A 25,615-nucleotide genomic window follows, 5' to 3' on the forward strand; every position below is an offset into this window, starting at 1 on the left:
TTCAGCTCAGATGGATCTGTTATTCATTTGCACTGACAGAGCCAAATGCCACTTTCAGCTCTCTTTTTCTGCAAGAAGAAGAGTTACAGGCTTTACGTCAGTATTCACACGTCTAGTAATATTATGAAGGTCTTGCATTGTCTTTAGGGTTAAACAGAGGAAAAGTGTTTTGGACATTCTTACCTACTGTGGAACAAAAGCTGCAAAGATTCAGATGACAGCCCACAAGACTGTCTTTTTGGGTTTGGTTTTATTGAACTTGGTTGAACGTTTATCACTTGCATTTGTTGTGCATTTTCCCAAAAAGCTACTTGTCTGTAAAATGTATCTAATCTTGCTGCTTGCATTTGTTGTACAAGGGCTCCCCACATTCAGCATGTAAAATGAATCTGTCACACTTTGTGTGGGTTTTTCTCTTTTCTCTGGAGAGAAATGAAAATAGCGTAGTTGCTCAGCTGGCTATGCCTAGCTCAGTTTGTTCCTGGTTAATTGTCGAACTTCATTGTATTCAGGAAAACAGGGAACTTTGTGAGCATCCATAAATATGCCAGATAACTGGGTCCGGGAAAAGTGGGGTCTCCAGCTGGCCTGAATCCTAAAGGCTTTTCCCTTCCCTTTTGTCAGCTGGCTAAACGAAAAACTTAATAGCTTAGTTGCTATGACAGGGGAGGGAGAGATACATACTGTATATAAGAGTTTTTTTTTATTGTAATCAAAGCCTTGGTTACTTTTCCTTACTTAAGGCAACAGTGGTCTCAGCCTAGCCACAGACTAGTGGAGGAATATTCACCAAGGGCTGCTTTGCGGTACAGTGACCAGCACTTAACAGGCACTCAAGAAGGCCAAAGGAACTCTGCAGCTGAAGGATAGAGAAGAAGACAAGATCCAGACACACATCTTGCTTTGTCCATCTTAATATAGGAGGAAAAAGCAGATTTCACTCTACTTGTCAGACGTAGGAATGCACATGCATATAGATGCAACAGTGATTGAGCTAAGAACATAAGAACAGATACAAACAAGGGGAAGCCGTATGGCCCATCAAGAACTATTTGATAGTTGGTAGCTAATTGACCTTTTGATCTTATCCAGCTGGTTCTTGTGAGAAGCCAGAGGAGCAGCTTGATCGTCATGGCTGGATAGCTTGTTACATACTCCTACAACACTTTGTATAATTAATTGCTTCCTGATTTTGACTTTAAATGCACTAGCATGTAGCTTCCACTTGTTCCACTGGTTAGTGTTTCACCATAGGATCTGAAGAAGTACACTGGACTTTGTGAACACTTGGAGGATTTAGACCTTTATTATCCCAAACTTTGGAAATTCATTCATTAGAATTATCCTGATATTGGGGAAGTTATTGGACTTTCAAATGCTTAAAGTGGGTTCCCTTGTTGTCTTCTCTGTTTAACCAGGGTCAAGAGTAGGTCTACATTTCACAGACGAACCTGTCTGTGTCGCGTGCTCTCTTCTGAAATTCTAATTTCATTTTTGTTGGTGAGCAGATGATCAGAAAGTAGGTTGTTTGATTCAAAGGCAGAGAAGTGGTCAAGAAAAAAAAAACCCAGAAAGAAACAAACTTAAAAATTCAAAGACAAAACAAAAGCGCAGGTGTGGGCAGAAGTGCTGACCACATTGTTTCATTGGCAGCCAGCACTGTCAGACTCTAATGGATGCTGCGTTGAGTTGGCGATTTTTGATTTGCGGCTTTGCAGTAGTTTGCTGGTTGACCCCATTAGGACTGCATTTCCAGGCTTGTTAGCATCGTATTTTTATAATTTACAGTGCCTTCATCTTTTCAGAATGTGTTTCTTGTACAGTATAATGGAAGCAATCTATTTCAACTGTCAGCGTTCTAAAGCGTTTTTTTTTTTCCGCTGCAGGGAAGCGGTTGACAGTGAAAGGAAAAGGCAGTGTGTGTGTTTGTGTGCGTGTGAGGGTGTGTGTTTGATTGTGTAAATGAATGTAAGGTTCGGTAGTAATTTGTTATTCTAAGGGTTTCATTTCTTTGTCTTTTAAATGTAATTTCATGATGATGATGGATCATGCCCAGCCTTTTTAGGGTGGTGTTGTCATTTCCACTATTCGGTTCCACAGCTGAAAGTACTGTCCATACTTATTCATTTTCTTGTTTATTCTCAAAAGCTTTGGAGAAACACACAAACGGAATTGAATAACAATGTTTATGTAAAGACAAGGTTATGCATTACTTTTGGTATTTTTTAAGCTTTCTGATAAGTGCAATGTCTCGGCTGTCTGTGGATATAAGTGCTGAACTTGATGCAGAGGAACCTTGACCTCAGGTTCAAGGAAACGCTGAGCACCTTTTTTTACAAATCTAAGTAGAGAGGAGATATGCAGTGAAGAATCCTAAAGGACCCAGCGTAATCGAAGTGCTTCGATGCACTAAACAAAAATTCCTCCTTCAGTTTTGCGTTTCTGCAAGGACAGGAAGAATGATAGTCTTTAAAAGATAAACTGTTTGTAAGATGGCAACATAAAGCCTGAAACCACTGCAGAGTTTTCTCTATGAGATCCAAAGTTGATTAATCATTTATTCCTGTGTACGTGTGGAGAAACAAAACTTGCTTTTGAGTGCACAATGAAAGGTTATGTCAGAAAAGTGAAATGCGGGCTTTTAATGTACTGCATGGTTAACCAAACGGATTTGATATATTAGGTCTTCCTTTATCCAGTGGAAAATAGTTTGAATGTATCACTTGAACCTTTCTAAATCAGGCAGAAATGTTGTTTTTATTATTAATGCAGTTTTTACTTCTTCATGTGAGTTCAGATTGTCTTATAATAACAAGTGCTGGAGGCAGAAAAACAGAATTTCTGGAATAAAAATGTTCTTGGCAATAAAAAAAAAAGTTTTTTTTTAGTTTAAATAAAGCAAAGCGCTTTTTTAGCTTTTTTTACGTGCCTGAGAAGGTGAGAAGGTATTTCGGGATTTACGGATCTATATCTAGCACACAGTTTTAAGGCCCTTTCTTGACTTTTCTCCAATGAAAAGTCAAATTAACCTCTAAGGGGAAGCAAAAAGCTGTTCAGAACCTGTTCTTCACAGAGATGCTGTCGGCAGTATCAAGAACGTATTTAAAGTGATTTACTGGTCTGAAGTGCGTGACTGTCGGCCCAAGATCCTTCTCTTTGGCTTGAAAAGAGACGCGTCCTCCTGAGGCATTAAGCTTCTGTATCTTTCTGAAGTGGAATGGAGCCATGTGAAGTGACTCTTCCATTCATGGCTCTTAAAGAAAGGTTGCAAAAGAACACAAATAATGAAGGAAACCTTTAACCTCTGGAGGAGCCCTATTCAACCTTGATATTGGCCCCAGACAGGCTCAAGCCACAGCAGTTTCAGCATTTATTTTGGACACTAAAGTAAAGTCAATGTGGAGGTCCGCAGGCATGGGGACCTTCTCAGGACGAGAGTCTGGATTTTTCAGGGAATGGAAAGCGACTGGCGTCCCTAGTACCAGGAGCCGGTGGTGTACTGGCAGAGAGGGCACTGAGTGAAAGCCAGACCCACACTATATCTGGAAAAACCAAAAAGCAGGCAGCAAATCGAGGATGACAGCCTAATCTGATGTCTTGTTAAACAAAGCAATCCATCAGGACCTTCCAGTGTCTAAGGAACGTATGTACTGTGCAACAAAATAAACCCTTACGATGCATCCCTAATTTCTTTGACAGCACGTGGCGCTGAGATACCTCAAGGCACTTCGCAAAACACAAGAATCAGTGCCAAACTCCCAGAGAGCCACAGGAGGTTAAAGCTAATGTTTTTGAAACTAATGTATATGGTATTGAAGCATCAGCTTTGGGATGTACAGTATCATTATGAGTTAAGTGTGTCATTCCTCTGTTTCCTACTTCAACAGGGAGTTCTGTCTCTGATGCACCCCTCCCTCCCTTTATCTACCTGTCCTCAAGGGGGCATCATTTATTAATGCCACCCCCTCCCTGTGCATACCTCCCAGCAAAGCTTTCCTGGTTTTTACATTACACGGCCTGTAGCGCTTTGTCATGCTGCTGCCTCGAAGCATGAACTGAGGGGAGGAGAAATTATAGCGTGCCACTGCCACCGTCTCTTTCCAGCAAAGTCGCTCCGACCTTGATGAGGATCACTTAAAAAATGGAGAGAGAGAGAGAGAAGACGCGAGAGAGATGGAGAAAGAGAGAGGAGGGGGAGAATGTAAATCAGAAGCTAATATATCTCCCTGTGATCGCGACGGCGTAGGAGTTTTTGCAAGTCTGCTAGAGTCCAAAGCCAGCCCTACTGCGCCAGTCTTGTTAGCTGCTCTGCTAGCAAGAAAGTGACTGGCCCTGACAATATAATTTACATCGCCGTATAAAACTATCTGTGCAAGGCAAGCTAATTTATGCCAGATTAGGGTATTTGTCTGCGCGGCTGTCTCCTGGCCCGATCCATCAGAGGGCTGTTTTCGAATATCGCTTTTCAAGCGTGCCCTTGAGAGAGGGAAAGAAGGCAAATTGATTGGGATCTTAGAAAGCAAAATTACAGCAATAACTTAAAGAGAAACAATAATTACTGAATCATAGCCGTGTCAGCAACTCTTGCACAACACAAAATAGCCATCAAAGCCCGATTCAATATATTCCAGAGCGGATTTATTGAATCGGGGAGGGGAAAGAAAAGGAAGGAAAATGAGAGTGAAAAACAATTGTTGGAAGGCTTTGTTTGAAAGACACTTTTTTTGTTTGCACATTTACTTCTTATTGTCTTTCAGGCAACGGGCAGACAGTCGATTTTTCTTCATTACTTTAGCTGATGAATTAGCTGTCATCATTTGTGTTTAAAATGCGTACACCCACTCACACACCTCACAAAAAAAGTTATCTTCGAGCTGATAGTAAAATATAGTAAAGCAGGGTGAAATCATTACATTACTGGCAAGGAGTGGTTAGATTTAAATGTGTAAGGTGCTAATTACAGTCTATACAAATGCGCTTATTAGCATTGTGATGGAGCTTTCAATCCTCCATCATGAAGTTGTGTTAGCAGCGCCAAATCAGACAGGTTTTCTCTGTCTCCGTTTTGGCTGAAGGTTACTGCTGGATTGAGAAATGAAACTACAACGTGTCTAGTTAAACATAACGAAGTTTTCTGAAAGGACGGGGCATGATGTGAATATGTAGTGTGTATCATCACTGCAGCAGGGCTGGTAGAACCTAAAGTAAGGCTATCAGCAGTATCAGCTTGGGAACAAGTGTATCTGTAAGTTAGGAGCAGTGGATTTACAAGTTCTTGTAAATCCACTGCAATTTTTTCAGACCTTTTTGCATGAAAGTATCTCAATAAAGAATTAATAGGTAATTTAAAATATGCTGTGCATGCATCCAGGCTTATTTTTAAGCAGATGGGCATCAAAACTAAACTGCATTCTACTAGAGTCATAACATTTTGGGGTAAACTTTTTTGCAGCACAATATCCCTTATAAAAGAAGGCCTTCAGCACAATTAAATTTATATGCTCCCTGTTTCGTTCACTACCAGTTTATTTATTTCTGGTCCTCTCTCTGTTAAATAAAAATGTACAAACATGTATAACTAATCATCCATTAATTTTATTTTGAGTCACCCCTCCCCCTCTCCCCTCTCCCCTCTCCCCAAACCAATCTATCCACACACCCACCCCCTTACCCTCAATAAATCCTTACGACGGGAACACTTTAATGGGTAATTAATTGATCCTGCTCCAAAGCCGTAATAAGACAATAAATTACAGCATACTTCAGTGTGCTGTGTCAGTGTGTGTTGCTAATGGCTCTTCAGGGCTGGAAAGCAGTATTATAAATTAGGCAGGAATTAACTGCTGCATGCTTTCTGCTGGGAAGCTGGATGACAGGCACAGTCACAGTGATATAGTGTCCACATCACGCTTGACTGATCCCACAGTTTATTCAAAATAACGCCACAGCTCCTCTGTGGTTTCCTTTTTATTTTTTTAACTTTCTGATCACACCTGGAATTTTTTTTTTTTGCATGCGACCTACATATTTTTTTCTAATCCTTCTTTTCTGGATGGATTTAGAGGAGCTGTATGTGTAGTTTTGATGTCATTCTTGCACATAAGCTGTAAATCGCAGTTTTATTTTTCGAAGTTCCTTTGTCTTAGTGTGTATGATAAAACACATAAAAGGTTAATGTACAGAAATCCTAACACAATTACACAAACATGCCATAGTTTATTTAACATTTATTTAACATTTTGGTCAAGAGGCATGACTGACCCAGGTGGAAACAAATAAAAAGATGAGTGATATGGTGGATTATGTTTGTCCTTTATCACAGAGTCTGTGTAGCCAGCTATGTACTGTATTTCAGGCTAATTCAGACTGTAATTCAGACTGTATAAATTGTTTTTTTTTAATATTCCTTAGGGTCAGTGTTTTGTATACGACACATTGACGTTGAGGTGGAGGGCTGTGGGAAATAGCCTTAAAATACCTTTAAAATAGTTGATCTTATATAATAGTTACTGTGGCTATTAAAACTGTAGTAGGGAATTATAATGTATTTAATTGGGATTTTTTGCCATTGATTGACACAAATCACTCTATAATGTTGAAGTCAAAACAAAATTCTGCAGATCCTCCTAAATGTGAAACCGACCAAGGGGGGTGAGTAGTTTCGATTAGTTCTGAAAGTTGTACCTGCCTTGAAGGTTTAACAGATTACAACCCATTCAATCCATCATTAGATCCTCACTCAACACTTGCCCAAGATCGCTAAGAGGAGGCTTGCTGTGATGCTTCTTTTTTAAACTTATTGCAAGTGCACCACTGCTGTTTCAGTGGATAAATGCAAATCTGTGATTTGCAAGTCTGTAAGCATGGGCTGTTACTGAACCTCTTTCAGTACTGTAGTAGCAATGGTAGCTATCCACCTTTCCCATTAATAGCGTGTTGTGTTACACTAGTAATCAGTTATGTACATCCGAATCAAAGGGTGGTATTTAATGCCTAATGACTTCTCAGTCTGTACTGGTGTATTAGCCCTGTGTTTTCCTCCAGCAATAGATTTCATGCATCAGAAAGTACACAAAAAATTGAAAGAGACATGCGAAAAATATTAATGAGGGGTGGTTAAATTGTCTGTGGAGTCTGGCCACTAAGGACAAAGCAGGCATTTTGCGCTGCTGGCTGTTTAGTTGAAAGAATACAGCAACAGCTACAAAATTTGGGATGACGTGAACAGAGATGCAAGCAATTTAGCGACTGATTAATCTAATTACGTGCATGTAGGGGAAACTCGTCTTCTTACTTTCCATGAGCTTCACTCCTCTGTTTGGGCATTATTGTTGCTATTGTTATGAGTATTATTGCTGTAGTTATTAAAGATAGGCAGAGCACAGGCCTGTAATAGAACAGGCACACAGGGGTCACTGTTGCCAGAATTACTAAACAAATACCATGAAATGGCCTGAATGAATTAGCTAGGATGCAGCTAACTATCTATTGTCAGTGCTTCTGTCTCTTAAAATGTTCGTTTCAATTCGTTTGGAAGTCCATATGCATGATGTAACTGGAAGACTGGACACAGTATGGCCACACCTTTCCATACAAAGAGACACTGTGTCACAAATGGGTTCAGACCATTTGCTTGGTTCATGGTAACTGTGGGTCCTGTTTCAATCAGACAGTTACTTTGTGCTTTAGGCAAGACAACTGCAGACTTAATGCTGAGGCTGAGAAAGGGACAAAATCTGGTCACGTGGCTTGCCTCACACTTTTCATGCTAATCAGGACAAAAATATAATCGACTCTGACCTGAATGACAGGCAGTAAATGCAGTATTCTCACGTCGTGAAAAGGTTGTTAGAGGTGGAAGACAGGAAATAGATTTAGTGTGCTGCTGAAGGGCGGCTTTTGCACCTTTTAAAATATATATATTTTTAATTCCATCCCTTTTTTTTATACAGCATTATATTTTCTTGCATCTCCAGCACGACATGCAAAAAGCCTATCCGAGTGTTTAAGATTACTTTGTCGGGCTTCTTCTTTTGTGTTTTTCATGTAATCGGCTCTTGTCACAGATCAGGAGAGTGCAGCTCTCCCGATCAGAGCCCTGATGTCAGTACTGATCGACAAAAAATTGTGCAAGTGCCCTTTCTGCCCTCTCTCCTTCGTGTTCACCCCTTCCTGCTCAAGGGAAGCTCAGCAGGAGACAGGAGGGCTCTCCACCAGCGCAGTCACCACACTGCATATATAGACTCAAACAGGTAGAACGCAGTGTCACCTGGCAGTGTCCTAAATTTTAAAATAATAAACAAAAACTCAGCTGACATGACACAAAACATAAAGGTTTTATGTAAGGTAAGATTAGATAAAACTTCCAAAGAACACTCTCCACAATGCTCTTGGCTTCTTGACAAGCTTTTGTTTGCAGAGCGTATTTTAGTTGACTTGAATTGCCCCAATTATTTTGCTGCTTATTTTCACTAATTTTCCCAACCTATTACAATTAACTTTGGCGCTGACGTTGCCAAGCCAACAAGTGAGTCAGTACGTTAAGACTGTCAATAAATGACAGTGTTAGAATAATTTTGAGTTTTCTTAGAAAAAAAGAGTCTCAGTTGGCCTTTTCTATAAATGGTGTCACAACATTAGTCCCTTAGGTTTTTTATCTTAGGTTTTTGTCTATGACCAGTCCCAATACTTATAGCCATTGACAATGTTTACAGTCTTCCCATTAAATACAGTAGGTTGGAGGGGTTTTGCATTTTTTTCTCAAATCAAACGACAGGTTCATTTGTTTGCAAGACATTTAACTTCAAAGAAAGCTCATCACACCATTTAGTAAAACCATTTAGAATGGGCCCATAATGATCCATCTGTGCTAATACACTCAATTGTACAAACAAGACCATCAAGCTCTGTATTTAAAAGGCAAAAAGAAAAATTATAAAGCCCTGGTTATCCAGTATAAACCATAAAACATAAAGTACTGGAGGTGTTCACCTCTGAGTTCCACTAGATTTTATATAGAATAGATTTGAAGTATACACAATATTTTTGTACACGGTTTAATCTTTATATACAGATTGTGATATACACTATTTCATTTTGAAGGGAAATAAGTTTATGTTTAAGTGTCAGAAATGAAAACATTCAGTCACATTTCTGCATGGACACTGAATGCTAGTATTTTTTGTTGTGCATTTTCTATTCTTAAGATGTGGGATAGAAAAAAATACAGTGGTCTAGACATCTGTAGTAGAAATTTACCATGATGTCCTGACTTTCTAAGTGGACAGATGGGAAGAAATCTTTTAATCCCACTGAAGAGTTAAAATATGTAGAAATTTTGAGAAATACGGAGGAAGGAAGGAATTTCTGAAATATTTGTTTGGCTGAAAAGATCAGTGAATATGCACACTATATTTGTGTACTATGAGGAATCTGCATCAGAAGCTTAGTAACAAGGACTCAATCCTATACTAGAAATATGGAATTTCTGTAGATATTTTTAATCCCATTTTACTGGTTGTCTGATTAAGAGAGCAGAGAGGAGAGTGAGGGATAGAGAGAGAGACAGAAACAGGGAAAAAAATTGCAAATGAGATTAAAAGTAAATCAAAGAAGAAAAATGGCTGCACAGTTTACGTCCTTCTAATTAAAAATCCCGCCAGTCTTTTTCTTTTCTCCCACTAATGTTGCACTAACGAGCTAGGTTTAGTGGCAGTTATGTAGATAAAAAGTCCCAGTGATTGATCTGAATGGCCTGTTGAAATTCGTTTCAGTCGAGCATATTGATTTAATTCCATTGCTTGAAAGTGCTAATTAATAATGATAATAAAAGTGTCTCAGCTCATTACTATCACCAGTCGAGCTGCACAGCTTCTTCTCAATCCCTTTAGCTTCTTTTCTTTCTCTCTCTCTCTCACTTCTGCAGATTTTAATTCACAAGCCGACCTAGAACAAGCAAAAATATGTACTGAAAATGTAACAACAACAGCAACTCCCAAGCACGCTGTCGCTCAGGGCCTTTATCTGAAAATGCTGTCATTTTCAGAAATCTAAATCTTTTTTTATGAAGTTTTATAGAGCGGATTTAAACAGGCATTTACTCCAGTTCCTGTTTGTCACAGAAATATTAGTTGACTTGTTCTCAATACAGTTTAAAAATGCACGCTTTGAAACTGTACATCAGCTTATGACACCTCAAGTAGAGGAATAATGTCGGTCTTCTTTGCAAAGTGGTTAGTTAAAACTGAGTTTTAAAGGGCAAGCGAGATTTGGTCAAACAAGAATGCTGAAATGACTACAATTTTTTTCTAATATTGAAGTTTTTTTCTGTTGTGATTTTAAAAATTTGGAATCGCCAATTATTTTTCTCATTAAGCCTTCCCAACCAAGACTTGTCAACAGATGATAATAATAATGATCATCATAATAATAATAATAATTGTCTATGCTTATATAGCACTTTTCTGGACAGTTCATTCAAAGCAGTTTACAGGTAATGGGGACTCCCTTCCACCATTACGTGCAGCATCCACCTCAGCATCAGCATCCAGATAAATCAGCTCAACTCACTGTTACAACACTGTTACAACCAGGGAGGTGCAGACTGTACCTTTTCCTCCAACAAATTCACTCCAGAGCCAGTTGCCATTATACACGCTTGGTCCATTGCCCATAATGGACCACTGATGCAGATGTCTCCGGCAGCACTGCAGGCTTACAGGTGATGCCGTTTAAGGTGGAGGGGGTCAGGTGAAAGATCCATAATGTACCTGGATTTACAGCTTGTCATTTTAATTGAGGTAATGTGCATTTCTATTTTGTATGCACTAGATTATGATTTGCCACAGTCATGATTAATAACTTGCAGCAGTTGTGTACGTCCACAGTGCTATGAACTATGAAAAAAATGCACAGATTGGCAAAAAGCCCTGGAGATCTTTAAAAGGATTCACTATCAGGATATATGAGTGTAGGGATATTTTCTTTATTATACTGTACATTCGCCTTAAAAAATTTGAAAACCCCTTGTGGCAAATACCTCCAGCACTATCAGAGTTTTTTTTTATGTCAGTGAAATAAAGGGACAGTTTGCTAGTTTTTTGTTCTTTAACTCATGGCACATGAAGAACAACTACAGAGCAGACGCTGTAGCTTTATGTAGTTTTTATCATCGTTCAGGTTGGGTTCTTTTTTTGGGGGGGTATTTATTTCCCCAATTTATTTTCTGCTAGGCTGGCAGTGTTGCCTCCCACTTATACACTACTGCAGTTCCCCAGTGAGAAATTTCACTGACTCTTCAACTGCTTTGTAGTTAAAAAAGACACTGAGGCAGAAACCCTTTGCCTTTAAGACTTATGTTGTTTATGAGCGCGTGTTTATAGGTTAGGTATAAAGACCTGTCCTTTTCCCCACTCAGTGCATCAGCAAATCAATCGGCAATCTATGTTTATTGATGCTCAGTGGTTTCTGGAACATACTTCTTGTGGGAAACCACTGAAATTGCTGCACCTTCTAATGGAGGCTGCTGAGGGCTGCGTATTTCCTTAAAACAGCTGTGGCACACACAACCACAAATCACCACATTAATCTGAATGCAATGCAAACTCGAGAATTGTTCTTTTTTTATTAGCTTGCTGTAGTTTCCAGTTAATAACAATATCATAGCACTTGTAATGCACTGCCTTTTAAACTGAGAAAATAAGAGGGTGCAAAAAAATTATTCCTGCTGCAAGAATAAATAAAACAACTGTGTATTTACTGCCTGTACAGTAATAAATCCTCCAGATGTGCAGAGCAGTGTGAGCCGGGCAGCCCACCCTTTACACCTCCCACCCTTGGCAGAACGTGAAGGGGAGGGAAGCACCGATGAAGATAAAGTGATCTGGCTGTGTCAAAGAAAGCCTGCCGCCACACTCGGGGTAGAACTAGAGAGGTTAATTCATCATCGCTGGGGAGGACTGACACACCAAAGATAGAGTGCCGAGCAAGGATCCAGCACTGGGCCAAGAAACTTCAACAATATTTTTTACTGCCTGTCAGATGCTCTAATAAAGCAGGGCAAAATATGAAGGGAAAGGAAAAATGAACTATCTAACACTGATGTAATGCGGCCCATAAATCTAATTTAATTACTCTGTGTGGGGACAGGCTGTGGGAGCTGTGAGTGAATATATAGTGTCTTACTTGGCATCTTAACGACTTAGTGCTTTTAATATCATTATGCTGTAATTTATTCTGCTGCCTGAGCACAGAAGCCCTCGTTGTGCTAGACTTTCGTTTCAGTAGCACCATTTACATATTTGTTTATTTTTCAATGACAATGTGCATTTCATACTACAGTATTTTCATTAGCTTAATGTAATTTCTCTCTGTATATTAACACTGGCCTCCAGGCTACTTTGAAGGAAAAAAAAAACATTTACTAAACTTTCCTGCTATTTTCACCTTTTTAGTTGTGAAGATCAGGTTATCCCAGTCATTTTATACATTGTTAAATGTGCCAGGCGTTTTTCTTCTGTCTTTTCCATAGTTTAGATGTGCCTCAGAATGTACGGTTATTGAGGTTTAAGTTACTGTTTAAGAAGATTGGCAGTACTCTACATTGACTGGTATATTCATCTTGAGGAGAGCTCCATCACGGTGATTGTCATAATTTTGTCATTTCTAAAGTCTCCTTTATTGAGGTTGTGAACATTTTATGAACACTGTATTCCTTCACTAAAACAAGTTTGGTTTCCCTATGACCTCAGTGTCTTCAAACACATTTTCAAAGGATGCAAACCAAACTGTGCCATATCTGTCCTGAAAACAAGCCCATTTGGTGCTAACAGCAGTGTACTTGGACAATCAGTGATTTCAGAAAGATACCAATTTCTTTGACATTTTCTGGTGACCAGTCTTTTATCTCCAGGCACTCCATTCTCATCGCTATCTGTTGATTACAAAATCTGCTAAATGACCTCTCACCCTCTTCTTCTTTCGCAGTTTTAATATTGTGTCTGGGATGCTTTGACTTCATAAGTGCAGCCCTCAGTGAAGATTATGCCAGTTGCCACAATTCGGGAATCTGCCTTTTGAAGTGGTTTTGTGCTTGAATGTGCGACTCTTCCAGGAGAACTCCTGGGAAAAAAACACTTGAAAGAATGTTGTTTACAGTGTGTTCTTTTACTTTCTGATTGAAATGGTTCCTAGTTTGCATCATTTAAAGTAGCTGTGAGGTGTTTGTTTTATATCATCATTATATCTTGCCACATTAAACTGATGTATTATCTTTGATTATCAAAAATTAATTTAATTGAGAGGAAAAAAGAACGAAATAAAAACCTTGGCTCCTTCAGGGCACCTTGGTTGAAGTTTGCAATAAACGATGAGCATTGTATTGTGAGGTGAGATAGCAGATCATCAGATAGCTTGCTGGAGATTTTTACAGTGAGCTGCCACTGAGCCACAAAAGGCTTGGTGCAGACATCTTTATGGGAGCAGTATGGCTCTAGGGGTAATTGCTCACAGCTTTGGTTGCTCACAATGGAAGATCTCACCCTTTTTTACGGTCTGATAGAAAAAGATGCAGGACTACGCGAGCAAACCTGTCCTGCATTGTGTGTTGCAATCGCTTAAAAAAAAAACTGAAGTCCTCCTCTCTTTACGGGTGAATGAGTGAAAAACAAAAAAATCAGCTTACAACTGTCTGTGTTTTTGGTAAGGGCTAACAGACAAGATTCGAGATGAGAAGTGTACAGACGCTGATGCCTGGAGGGTGTAGCACCAAGGATTAGTTTTTATTTCCAACAACACTTATGCCTGGATTAAATCAGATCTTTAGTTCTCCTGCCAATAGCGAATTCACGTGATGATGGGTTACCGCTGGATAAAAGTGAGACGCCACCATCAAGTCCCAAGTTTATAATTTGTAGATTGCAGGTAGGTTGAAATTTTAACTGAATCCAGAACTTAAAGGCACTGTTGTAACCCAAATGAGCTCATTCTTGTTTTAAATTAAGAGTATAGGAGGGTGCAGCACAGCTCACATGAGCAAGGAGCATTGGGTAACATCTCTCTGGCCATTCCTCTTGACTAGTGCTGAAAAGGGATTCTCATTGGTTGAAGGGGGTGTCAATCTCCTTGGCTATTTCTGAAATAGCACCCTGCTACTCTCGTTATATATCCCCTGCTTTTCATGTACCAGGCTGTCTAATTATCACACACGTTTTAAGGACAAAACCTAAGAGGGGTCGGAGGTCTCTAGCTTTCAAGGGCTCAAGACACAGCCTTTGTGCTCAAACTGGAGTGGAGAGATCTTAAACCCTTCACTGCCGCCCTAATTTTGATATCAAAGTCCCGTTAACCATCGAGAATTGTAAAATCCAGCCTGTCAGGAACTACAATACTTGCTTTTTTCAGTTCTGCCGCATTAAGTGTTTCAGCTCCTTTTCTTCCTCCAGCAGTCCTGTTTGCTACTTCAGCTTGTCGGACAAAAAAAAAAAAGTCCGGAGTGAAAGCAGGCTCCTTTTTCCCCCTGCCATGTCACGCTAATAGCTTCCAGAACCCGTTCCATATTAAATTCATGTGGTATTCAGCTGAGCCATCTAGTTAATGCAATTCGCTAAATGCCTGCGCAGCTGAACTGACATTGACATATTAGTTTTGCAGCCTTCTGCAATCTGATATCTCTGAATTTGCCACCGTACTAAAGATTTGATTAATGCCGTTCCATTTCGGCCCAGTAATTGGCTGCGACTGTAGTAGAAAATAATCAGCCTTTCATAGCGCGCCGCGGCACGGAGATGCTAATGAGAGAGCGGGTTAATTAAGCCCCCGGCACAGGAACGACAGTAACTGATGACTGTTATGACAAACCGCCGCCACCGCCCCCCTCCAGGATTTAGGACAAAGTGCTGAGTGGAACAAGGCTGCAGGGAGAGAGAGAGAGAGAAAAATACAAAATAGGCTTCTCTCTTCCCTGCTCTCTTCCCTCCTCCCTCTGCACTTCTTCAACTCTGGTACTTTTTCAGAAATCCGTTGACGGAAACAGGGCACGGAGATTGAGGAGTTTTTATCTGGGCAAGAGGAAGAGAGATGGGAAGGACTGAGGGGGAAGAGGGCTTTGATGCTGGGAAGCAAATAAGGAAAAAGGGAGTGTTGCAGAAACAGAAGGAACCATTGCCCTGGTGTCTCATATTCCGGCCCTGTGGATCCAAACGGGAGAACTTGTTAACATACTGCAATTGTACTTCCTTGTCTTTGGTTTTCTTTTCTTATAAATACTTGCAGATTCCCCCTTTGCATAAAGGGACATTCTTACCATGTATGTATTGTGCAAGACAAGGACGTTGTACAAACACATCTAGTCTGGCTGGGATAGCAAGTTATGAGCTGCTGAGAAGTGCTTTGTTTAAACTAGGATTTTTGCATTTCGGAGAAGGGAATTGCTCTTGTGCTGATAGGTACTGTAAGTGCTTTGTAAATATGGCAGAAATACTGCACTGTTCTTTTATTGCATCACACTGCACCCTAGGCTTCTTTCCATTCCTACACAAAAAAAGCTTCTCTGTGTGCTTGTGGTTGGATCATGCAGAACACCCAGCCTTTGACCCATTTAAATGTGAACCGAAATAAAGTTGTATCAGGTTAGTGTATGGGTTGGGGTGTGATTGCTAGGATCTTGCTTGTGTTTGTTTGTGTACTTTGTGCGTCGGGTGTGTATGGATGTGAATCCAGTCTCATGTGTATTCCTGTTATCTGAGATCTCAGCTTTGCTTGTGGTGATGTTTGTACCTGTATGTGCCTGGGCAGGGGGTTGGATGGGGGATTAAGCATTCTTTATGATGTCTGTCTGATCTGGTGTGGCAGGGGAAACATCCGATTTGCACTGTGGTGCTATAAGCATCCCTGGAGCTCTGCTGTGTCTTTCATATAGAAGCGGACAAGAAGATCAAGATGGCTTCCATATGCGCGAGGGGAAGCAGAGATTAATGACAGCAAGTGAAGAAACCAGCATATGCTTTCTTCAGTGTCCTGGGAGCAATGGGGGATGAGAAAGCTGGGGGGGGGATGGGGTGGTTCAATTGAGGCTGACCTCCAGATAACCCCTGACCTCCCTCTAACCCCAGAGCTGCCACTGTTATTCACGTGGGGGTCAATAAGTTTCTGTCTTTAAAAAAAGAAAAAAAGCCCTGCCAACATCTGGTCTTAAACTAGTGTTTTCACGCACCAATCAGTGTAAATACAGCTCTACTCATGCTACCAGGGATTTTAAGCTTGGTTCAAAGGGTCTTGGGCCATTCATTAATTTAAAGAGCTTGTTAGGTGATTGATACGGTTAATTTTGCTGTCAAAGAAGGGGGTACTTTTCCTTGTAAACATGTCAATAGAGGAAAGTTCAAGCTTGTCAATGGGATTTATGGCTCGAATAACATCAGGGTGGGAATGAAGCCCCCCCTCTGCCCCCTGCGAGTCAGCATGATTCCCTCACATCCACACTTTAACTGGCCTACAGCTGAAGGAGTTTGCTTTTTAAAGAAACCAGCAGTACAAGGCCCAAGACAACAGTGATCATTAGTAACTCCAAAATTGTGAACTCCTTAAAAAATAAAATAATAAAAGGAAAAAAGTCTCGGAAGCAATCCTTCTATATTTTTCTAGGTGCCATTTATGATGTATTGGCTTGTCAGTGCGTTAAATTAATGTGAGCTTTGCCTCTCATTACGAATTCACTCTAGGTATTACTGTAGGCTGTTTTCTTATGGATGTAGTTAAATTTCGGCGTGGAAAATCATATATCTACAGATCTTTACATTCGCAATTGAAATCGGCAGTTGTTGAATTCTGAGCAAGTGGGTGGAACTAAAACTTGAGATTTGTTTCTGTTTTCCATGAATTATGAGAGTACTCGAGATTTTGCTTTTAAAATAAAACATCTCAAAAATAAACTTAAAAGACATACTCCTAATCACAAAGCAACTTGCTTATTTTTAATGTGAGGGTGATAATTACCCATTGAAGGCATGAATCTTTAACACTAGTGAGGTCTTGGTTTTGAAACTTACACAGGTCTCCAGGGTTGCACTTTGTAGGTAAGGTAGCATGGCGCTTCATGCCAGATGTGTCTTTTAAATGTTTTAGTCTCTTACTGCATATGATAACAGAATGTTGTTAGAGACAGGAATGGCCCTCTTAAAAATTTGTATTCATTTTAAGAACATTCTTTGTAAAATCATGTACAGAACCACATTGGGAGAGAAGGACCTGGGTGTCTGGATATCACAATGTGGTGTGAAGCAGAAAACCACCCTGGTGGCATTGCCTTTATATGGCAAAGATCATTTAAAATCCACACTGCAAAAAACTCATTGAAAACACAGCTCCTTAGTGCATAAAGTAGACTGCAGTCCGCACGTGGATTTTATTGTTTCTGTAAAGAGACAAGAGACAATTTCAGCTTCAATATTCACCTTCCATCATATCCTGTTTCTCTTTCCTGCTTCAGGTTTGGAAAGGGGGCTTAGAAAGATAGCAACTCCCTGTGGGTTGGTGGCGCCCAATGGCACTGTTTGGAGCTCATGTAATTAGACTTTACGAACTGATGCACAGTAAATGCTACATAAATCTTTCCCATTGAACCCCCTTATCATGCAAACATCGTAATTCCAGCTGCAATTTCCTTTTTTTATTGGCAGTCACTTGTGATTTAACAGCCGTCAATGATGGTGCAATAAAAGAGAAAATGAACTGTCCCCGGCCCCCGCTGGTGACAGTGCGCACAAACCAGTGGCACTGGGGAGGCCACACGATGCAGATCGGGACTGGCGCGGCGCGGCGCTGCTGGGACAGGCCCGGTGAGGGAAAATTTCCTGGGAGGTCACCATGCTGGACTATGCCTTATTACTGCCGATGCAGTCTTTCTCTGCTTGAGATCCGTGGAGGGCTATCCGCGATCAGGAGGAGACAGCAGGGAGAAGAGAGGTGGAGCAGGCTTGTGAAAGAATCCGGAGGAGTGTGGCCCGGCAGGGGCCACCGGCATGAGTCTGAAGAGGCCACAGCCCACAGCTGCTCCCTTCTGCTCGATGGCTGTTGGCAGTCATTAATCAGCTTTGCCAAGATAGCCTAATTAATTCCTGCAAACACAGCAAAAGAGCAGCCCCTTGGTAAATATTGGTGGTCGCTCTTCGCCACAAAACCTCCTAGTTTAAGGCAGATCCCCATACTGTCAAAGTAATAGAGAGCAGTTTAAGCCACATGCATTAACAGGGCGGAGCAGTGGCAATGTGGCTAAGGGTCTGGTACAAATCCCACGGCCGTCAGAGGAATCCTACTCCGTCGGGCCCCTGAGCAAGGCCCTTAACCCCAGCTCCTCCAGGGGTGCTGTACAATGGCTGACCCTGCGCTCTGACCCCGAGCTTCTCTCCCTGTCTGTGTGTCTCATGGAGAGCAAGCTGGGGTATGCGAAAAAAGACAATTCCTAATGTAAGAAATTGTGTATAGCTAACGAAGTGCTTTTGTCTTATCTTAACACTGACACCTTCCCCATACTGGCCTACAGACTTATTTTCCATGTCTTTCAGAAATCTAGCTAAGCACTAGCTACAGTCCTACGTGCTATAGCTGTTTCTATCCCCGGCGCAGTACTGATCAGAAAAAGTGGCACCGTAATTGGACAACCAGATGGCTGTTTGTTAACAATTCGTTTTTTTTGTAACTCCCTTCCCAGTGTGCTCTGGCACTTCACCTGCCAGTGCCTTCCCCCCTCTCTCCCTCCGCACGTCTCTCCTGGGCCACAGTAATGTGGAGAGACAAGTCCAATGGGCTGCAGATCCCTTAAGCTGTGCAAGTTAAGTGTGCGTAAGATGAGAATTACACCATAAATTTGATCTGTATCTGATTTGCATGCGCGCTGTGCAGTTTCCCGTCTTACCACAGTAAAGGCGTACCAGTGCGGTAAGGCACAGTGATCCTGGCAATAAATGGGGACAGAATCCCGAAGCGGGGAGAGAATGGGGAATTTTCTCCGACCGGCCTTGGAGCACAGTGACAAATGCACATTAAATGGATTTCAAAGTATGGTCAGAGTAACAGAAAGAGGTCTGGTGTTTTCAAAAATGTTAGGGATCCCATTGTTACTCTGACAGTCAGTGTGAGAAACAAAACGTCACAGAGGTGTCCCAACAAGTATCTTTATCAGGATTTTTGGTGTAAAACCTTACACTGCATTAAAATATTATTTCAACAACTTAATCAATAACTCCAAATAAAAAATGGAGCCGTCTGCCGAGGGCCTTATTTACGGCGTGGTGCGGCAGAGGTTGAGTGTGCTGATTAATTACGACTCCTCTGGTATTTTAATCACCTCTTTCAGCACACACCCACCTTCCCCCACACTCAGCTGTTCTCCTCTGTTTAACTGCTGCTGGCATCATTAATCAGGTTTGGCTTTTTTGTGGAGGTCAGGGGGGCCAGTGCAGAGTGTGAGAACTGCTTTGGGCAGGAACCGCATTCATGTTTAAACTGCATTTTGTTTTTCATCCAGATACTTTCTGAAGTCATCCTTTGTTTCCCGATTGTGCGCTTATGGACTTCTCGATTGACATGTATCCATAAAAAAGTTTCCAAAAAAATGCTGGTTTAAAATCACAGTCTCACTGCTGTTACCGATAAAGGGCTTCGATTAAATAACCGTCTTTGTTCAGAACTTGAAAAATGGTATTCTCAGTTCATTGTTGTTTTTCCATTTGGTATTTCCCATGAACCACGTGACTTATCCTAAAGTTTAAACGTTAACTCCTTAAAATAATGTTCCTGTATTAAACCGGATGAGAAGAAACTAAACCCTCTTTGATGGAAATTTCAGTGGAATTAAATAGTGACTTGACATAATATAACAGCAAATGGCGATGTTAACAATTCTATGTGTCAGTCAGGAAAAATTCTACCGTGCAACTGCAAGCACCCTCGGGTGCAAAGCTGGAGAGTTTCAGCTCGTTCTGCAGATTGTTCCAGTCACTGGTAGTGGCAAATTGAAATGACTTGTGCTCGGAGACGGGAGTTGCTCTTGGGACTTGCAGTTTGATAAAAGACCTACTTCCTAAATTGGATGGTTCAAAGAGCTGAAATAGGTCGTGACTGGTATCTGGTAATGGCTAAGCTCGAACCCAAGTATGTAGAGCGCCGCCTGTGGATTCAGCTAGTTAAAAGACCCTCTGAGCAATATTATTTATACAGATGGAGAAAAGAGATGATTCCATTGCGGACACCCTTTATAACTGTTATATGAGAGTCAGATCTACCTGAGTGGGCACACTGTAATACAGGTTTGTAAGTGATTCTGAAACCATGCAAGAAAGCACCTATCTAGACCAATGCAATGCCCCTTTACTCATTATTGAGAAAGTCAGGAAAGAAATGCACCTGGCCTGTAACATTACAATGGATCCAGGGCCTCCCACCACTATGTAAGTTTCCTGAAATCACACCCATTTACTGACGAATCAGCATTTCTTTAAGAGCTTGCTTTGTCTTTCTGCTGTAGTGCCTGTATACAGGGAGGCATGCTGTTCCTGGCTCATCCGGTTGACATGTGTCCTGCTTTTAACCTAAAAAAGGCTGCAAATTTTTCAGCAATGTTATATATGTATACTGTAAATGCGTGCAAGCATATTGTAAGTACTGTATCATATTTTATGCAATTAAAACACCATCTGTTACGCCCCCAGTAAGCATTCATTACCAATAATGGCACCATTCAGTACTGCTCCCTGGAGCCAGTAGATACACAACTGGTTTAATGCTGGCCTGGGATTCTGCCTTTGGGCACAGCTTTATAAACACTTTGTTTTAAAGGCCACTACTTTTTACTTTTAAATCAATTTTTAGACCAGGAGGCAGGAGGTTGGTGTAGTTACTGGCTCGCTCATTCCTGATAAAGACAGACTTTTGATTTATTTTTGGCACAGTGCTGCTTTCAGTGCATTTTTAAAAAACACAGAAATATGTTCGGTTCAATTTATATGTGCCACATTGTTTTTATTCTTGTGGATTTTCAAGGTATGCTGTTTTCTTAACTGATATTTTCTATGAATCAAAATATGATTTCCCTCTTTTATCATTTTCAAATACTGCCGGGAAACACAACATGTTTTTTGCAGTAATATTAGTCTGCATTTTCCATACAATTGATAGGGCAATTAAAGACTGACTTTCTTTTTAGGTGAAATAGGCCAATATGCTGACTGATGCATATACCCCCAAAAATCATGCCTGTGTATCACTTTATATGGCTGGGATGCTGAACTGCTTCTATTTGCTGGGATGCTTATCTTTTACCATCTTATCCACAGTCTATTAAAAAAGGAATCGGATAAAGACCATTTCACGTAGCAGAATTCTAAAGAAAACACATGCTCAACAGACCGTATTCTGCACTAAACAGAACGGCCATTATAATTTGGGGAGTAAGTTCAAGACAATTTGCCTTTATTGCTCACTTTAAAAAAATGTTTCTTTTAGTCTTGCTTTGCTCTTGTGATCAACACATTTAGTGCAAGAAAACCTTTTTGAAAAGCTCCTTCCAGGTAGGATGGGTTTACTCCAAAATTAGACTCTGTTCTGAAAGACTCTTTAGCTAAAGTACTTCATTAGTCCTTTAGGGTGGTAGCTGAAAGCAGTAGCTCATATTGTCATTTTTTCCTGTTGTCTTCTTACTTAGTACAATTTTCTCTGTTCTTTCAAGAACATAAGTTAAGTAAGGCTGCGGGCTTTTGTTTGAGAAAATAGGATGGTTTTGCAAAACTGATTCACAGGAGAAAATATAATGGGGATGTTAATCAGTGTTGCACGACTTTGTGCATAATGTCTCCCAGGCAGTCTTGCACCAGCCTCACTTTCTTCCCCCGTGCACTTCCTGCTAACCAGTTTTAATCCCACATTAAGCAAAATATGAAGTGACTAATTCCTTGCATTTATATAGTGCTTTCCATCCCAAATGATTCAGACTGTATACCGTTGCAGTCTGAATGCTGTACAAGCACAATCCTCATGGCTTTATAAGGGGAGATTAGTAATCAAACCGCCTGGGGAGTTACTGAAGCCTGGCCAGGCCTACCACATCCATACCCCAGTGAAGGCGCAGGAACAGACAGCCGAGCAAGGAAACAGATACGCAAACAGGCCGGGCAGCTCGGGTATGTGTCGGCACTGCTGTTCCCACTGGCCCGGGTCGTTCTGCCGGCGACTGGAGAAACATGGCAGCAGCTGCAGCCCACTGGTGGCTGTGATAATCCACGCGCTGTGCTGACCTTTCCCTGGCAGAGGTGTGGAGAGGGAGGCCTGCCCGACCTGCTCCAGCCCCACACCGCAGCCTGCTGTGCAGATGACAGATGCCTGCATTCTGCAGAGGGCTGGAATATCTGGAGGGTAAGGAAGAGATTTATCACCCCCTCGTCTGTTCCCACTTACTGCATCTGAAGTTACCAAGATGGGTCAGAAGTTGACAGAGCGTCTCAGGGCATCATTTGAAGCTTGTGGATTTATAGTGTCAAGGTTTCTCTTTTTCTCTCTCGTTATTATCGTTTCTGTCTTCTCTTTTATTGTATGGAAGGAAAAATGAATCAACGTTATGAGCCACCCCCCCAAAAAAGAAGTCAGCCTAGTGCTGCTCCACCTCCTTTTTCCCTGTAGAGCTCTTTACAGACTTTCTCCTTAAACTGGAGTATTAATTACAACCCCAGTGAGGATCCCAGATATCAACACATTAATCTGTACATTAAGATTTAAGCATGTTTTTAACGAGTGTTGACAGGTACAGAGAAGATTTAGACATCCGTACAATCGTGCTCCTCTTAATTCGTAAAACACAAGGTGAGCATTTGTTTCCTCATTCATCTCACCCTCTAAAGCACAGGTTGTTCATGGTGAGTCTGTTCTTCACAAAGGCCCTTTTCAGTTTTGGTTAAATTGCAGTTCCTCTATTGATTGCCACAAGAGTAGTTTGCGACAATGATTGTGTATTCCTGTCCTCTTGCAAAGGGTGAGGGGAAACCCAAGATCTGAATAAAGCTTTGTCATCCTACGGGAGTCCAAACCCATTCTGCCAATAGAAACAAACGTAAGGAACAAAAATGTACCGCGGGTTTTGGACAGACCTTTTTTTTCCCTCCGGGGATTGTCAGCATTAATAATTAACTGCTGCGTTCTGGACGTCCTGTCAGTTTGTTGCGCGGTTTGCGGTTTATTTTCGCAGAAGCTGCTGGGTCTCAGTACAAAGGGTGGGATGGGCAGGGATGATGAGCTGCTGCTCTGGTGCCGGGTCTCTGGCGATGAGGGAGTGAAGGTGAGAGAGAGAAGCAGAGAAGTGCTGTGCTCTGTAGATTCCGCTGTGTTTGTCATCTGGAATGTAATAAGCTGTAGGTAGCGTGTCTTGCGGCCAGTGATTTATGGGGCCTGTCCTACAGTGCCAGCACTTTGTCTGTTCTAGCATGGAGGATGAATGGGCTACTGTCAGCCTGAGCTGAGCAGACTCTCTCTCTCTCCCCTCTCTCTCTTTCTCTCCCCTCTCTCAAATTACCTTCCTGTCTCTTATCCTCTCTTTCTCTGACTGCATGCCTTGTTCATCCTGTCCTGTTTTTTTCTTCCTCCCCTCCTTTCCCTCTCTTCTCACTCTCCATTCACACTTCTGTCATCCTCACCACCTGCCTCCCTCTTTATTCCCCTTTATTTTTATCTGTCCTTTGTTTTCTCCATCCCTCCTTCACCGCCTCATCAGCGGCTGGCTCCCTCTCCCCCTCTCCCAGCTCCTGCAGCCTCCCTCTCTTTCTCAGTCTCGTCTGTGCGTGCGCTCCTCACCTCCGCGTGTAATCTCACCCTCAGAATGACGACCGGGGAGAGATGAGTACTATCTAAAAAAAACCCTGGGGGGGAAAAGTAGAATTTCATCCCCACTGACGTTCATTTTTGGTTCTTTTTTTTTTTGCTCTGCTCTTTTTCAACCAGTAAAATAAAAACACCTGGTCTCCAAACTCCAAATTGTTTACTACTTACGACTTTTTTTAACTATTTAATTATCCATTTATTTAGTGAACATAGGACTGTCAAGTTTCAGAGGAGCAGGAACATCCCTGAACCTTCATTTACTACATAGTGTATAAGGTTTTGGTGCAATTAATTAATGGTATTATTTGTAAAAAATCTGTTTCTCCAGAGAAAAGCAGTGTTTCTTTTTCTGTCCCTTAATGTTATATTACTCTCAGTAATTGGCTTTGTTAGTACTGGCTATAAAATCATATTTTTTTGTCCGTGGTAGTGAGGCCCTGGTGTGGAAATTCTGGTCCAGAAGGAAGCCTGCCACCTGCTGGTCCACTATCACATCCGTCCGGAGACCTCCCTTGCAAGTTCTGACCAGGCCTGCCTTTACTTACATTTTAGGGTCAGATAAGGTCCGGTTGCAGGATGGCGGTGCTGTCTGATGGCGGTCCAATGCCACGTGCCTCTGAGTCTGAACCCTCAATCCCGTCTACTACTCATTCGACCAAGGTGCCCCCGCCTATCTTCGATCTCTTATCTCTCCGTATACCCCATATGCTATTCAATCACACTCTCTGCACCCCTTATCTGCTCTCTCATTTTCCGGAGCCTGTTCATTCTCTACCTTCGCTCCTGAGAGGCAGAATGAATTGCCAATACAAGTCAGACTTGCTCAGCCCATGACCTCCGCTGGGCACCACAGCACCTGTGATGTCTCAGGTCTGAACTACATCCTAACTACACCCTTATGCTACTGTATATTGCACTAATGTTTTTAATACTGAAACTGGTACTGGAACTTTCTCATTTCACTTTGTTTGAATAAGACACACAGTACATACCTAAAAGGTGTTTACGTTACTACTAGGGAACAAGTAAAGGTTTATTCCATGCTGCAAAAGAAAAACACAACGTTTCATTTGTGGCACCTTCGTTACTACTATGTTTTCATTAATGCTCCACTCTATATTGTTTCTGATTATTACTATGTCGTTTATTAATTGTGGGTTTTCTGTATTAGTATGTTGCCCTTGATAAGGGCATTAGCTAAGCAAATAAATAATTGATAAATAAACTAATAGGTCCTAATAAACTAATAATGCCTTCTGGGTTTTTAAAGGGGAGAAATGGTGCACTAGATCTTCATCCTTTTATCACTACTCATTGTTTTGGCTGATGGTTTTATCTAAAGCATCTTACCTTTACGTTTATACAGTTGGCTATTTTACAGGTCCAGTTCAGGCGAAGAAACCTTTCTCAGGTGTATTACAGAAGCATCTCACCTGGGTTTTGAGCCTGCAACCTTCCAGTTATGAGATCAGACCCCGGCGACTGCTCCACAATACCCTTTACTTAAGTAAAGTGAAAAGTGAGAAAAAGCCATCTCTGATTTTGATTAAGTTACTTTTCTTTTTATTTTTTGCCAGGCATGGTGCTTTACGGTTTGGGAGGTATAGGTAACCTAGCTTATCCAATATAGATCCCCCCCCCGATTTCATATTCTATTTTATCAAAAAGAAAAATCAGAGCCTACGTTTGCCATCCAAAAGAATATACTTACCAACAACACAAAAACATAAGAAAGTTTGCAAATGAGACCACTGGC

The 25,615-nt window shown here is 41.3% G+C and overlaps 1 long non-coding RNA gene across 1 annotated transcript in view; it reads left to right on the forward strand.

The window, feature by feature from the left end:
* The window catches only part of LOC107077370 (uncharacterized), a 79,037-nt gene extending 53,705 nt beyond the window's left edge, over positions 1-25,332 (forward strand). Inside the window, exons 3-4 of the long non-coding RNA XR_011182924.1 lie at positions 24,412-24,519; positions 25,241-25,332. This is a non-coding gene — a long non-coding RNA (uncharacterized lncRNA). The remainder of the gene's footprint in view (positions 1-24,411; positions 24,520-25,240) is intronic.
* Positions 25,333-25,615: the final 283 nt, after the last annotated feature.

The sequence above is a fragment of the Lepisosteus oculatus genome, chromosome 2 (assembly GCF_040954835.1).
Source record: "Lepisosteus oculatus isolate fLepOcu1 chromosome 2, fLepOcu1.hap2, whole genome shotgun sequence".
Lineage (NCBI taxonomy): Eukaryota > Metazoa > Chordata > Actinopteri > Semionotiformes > Lepisosteidae > Lepisosteus > Lepisosteus oculatus.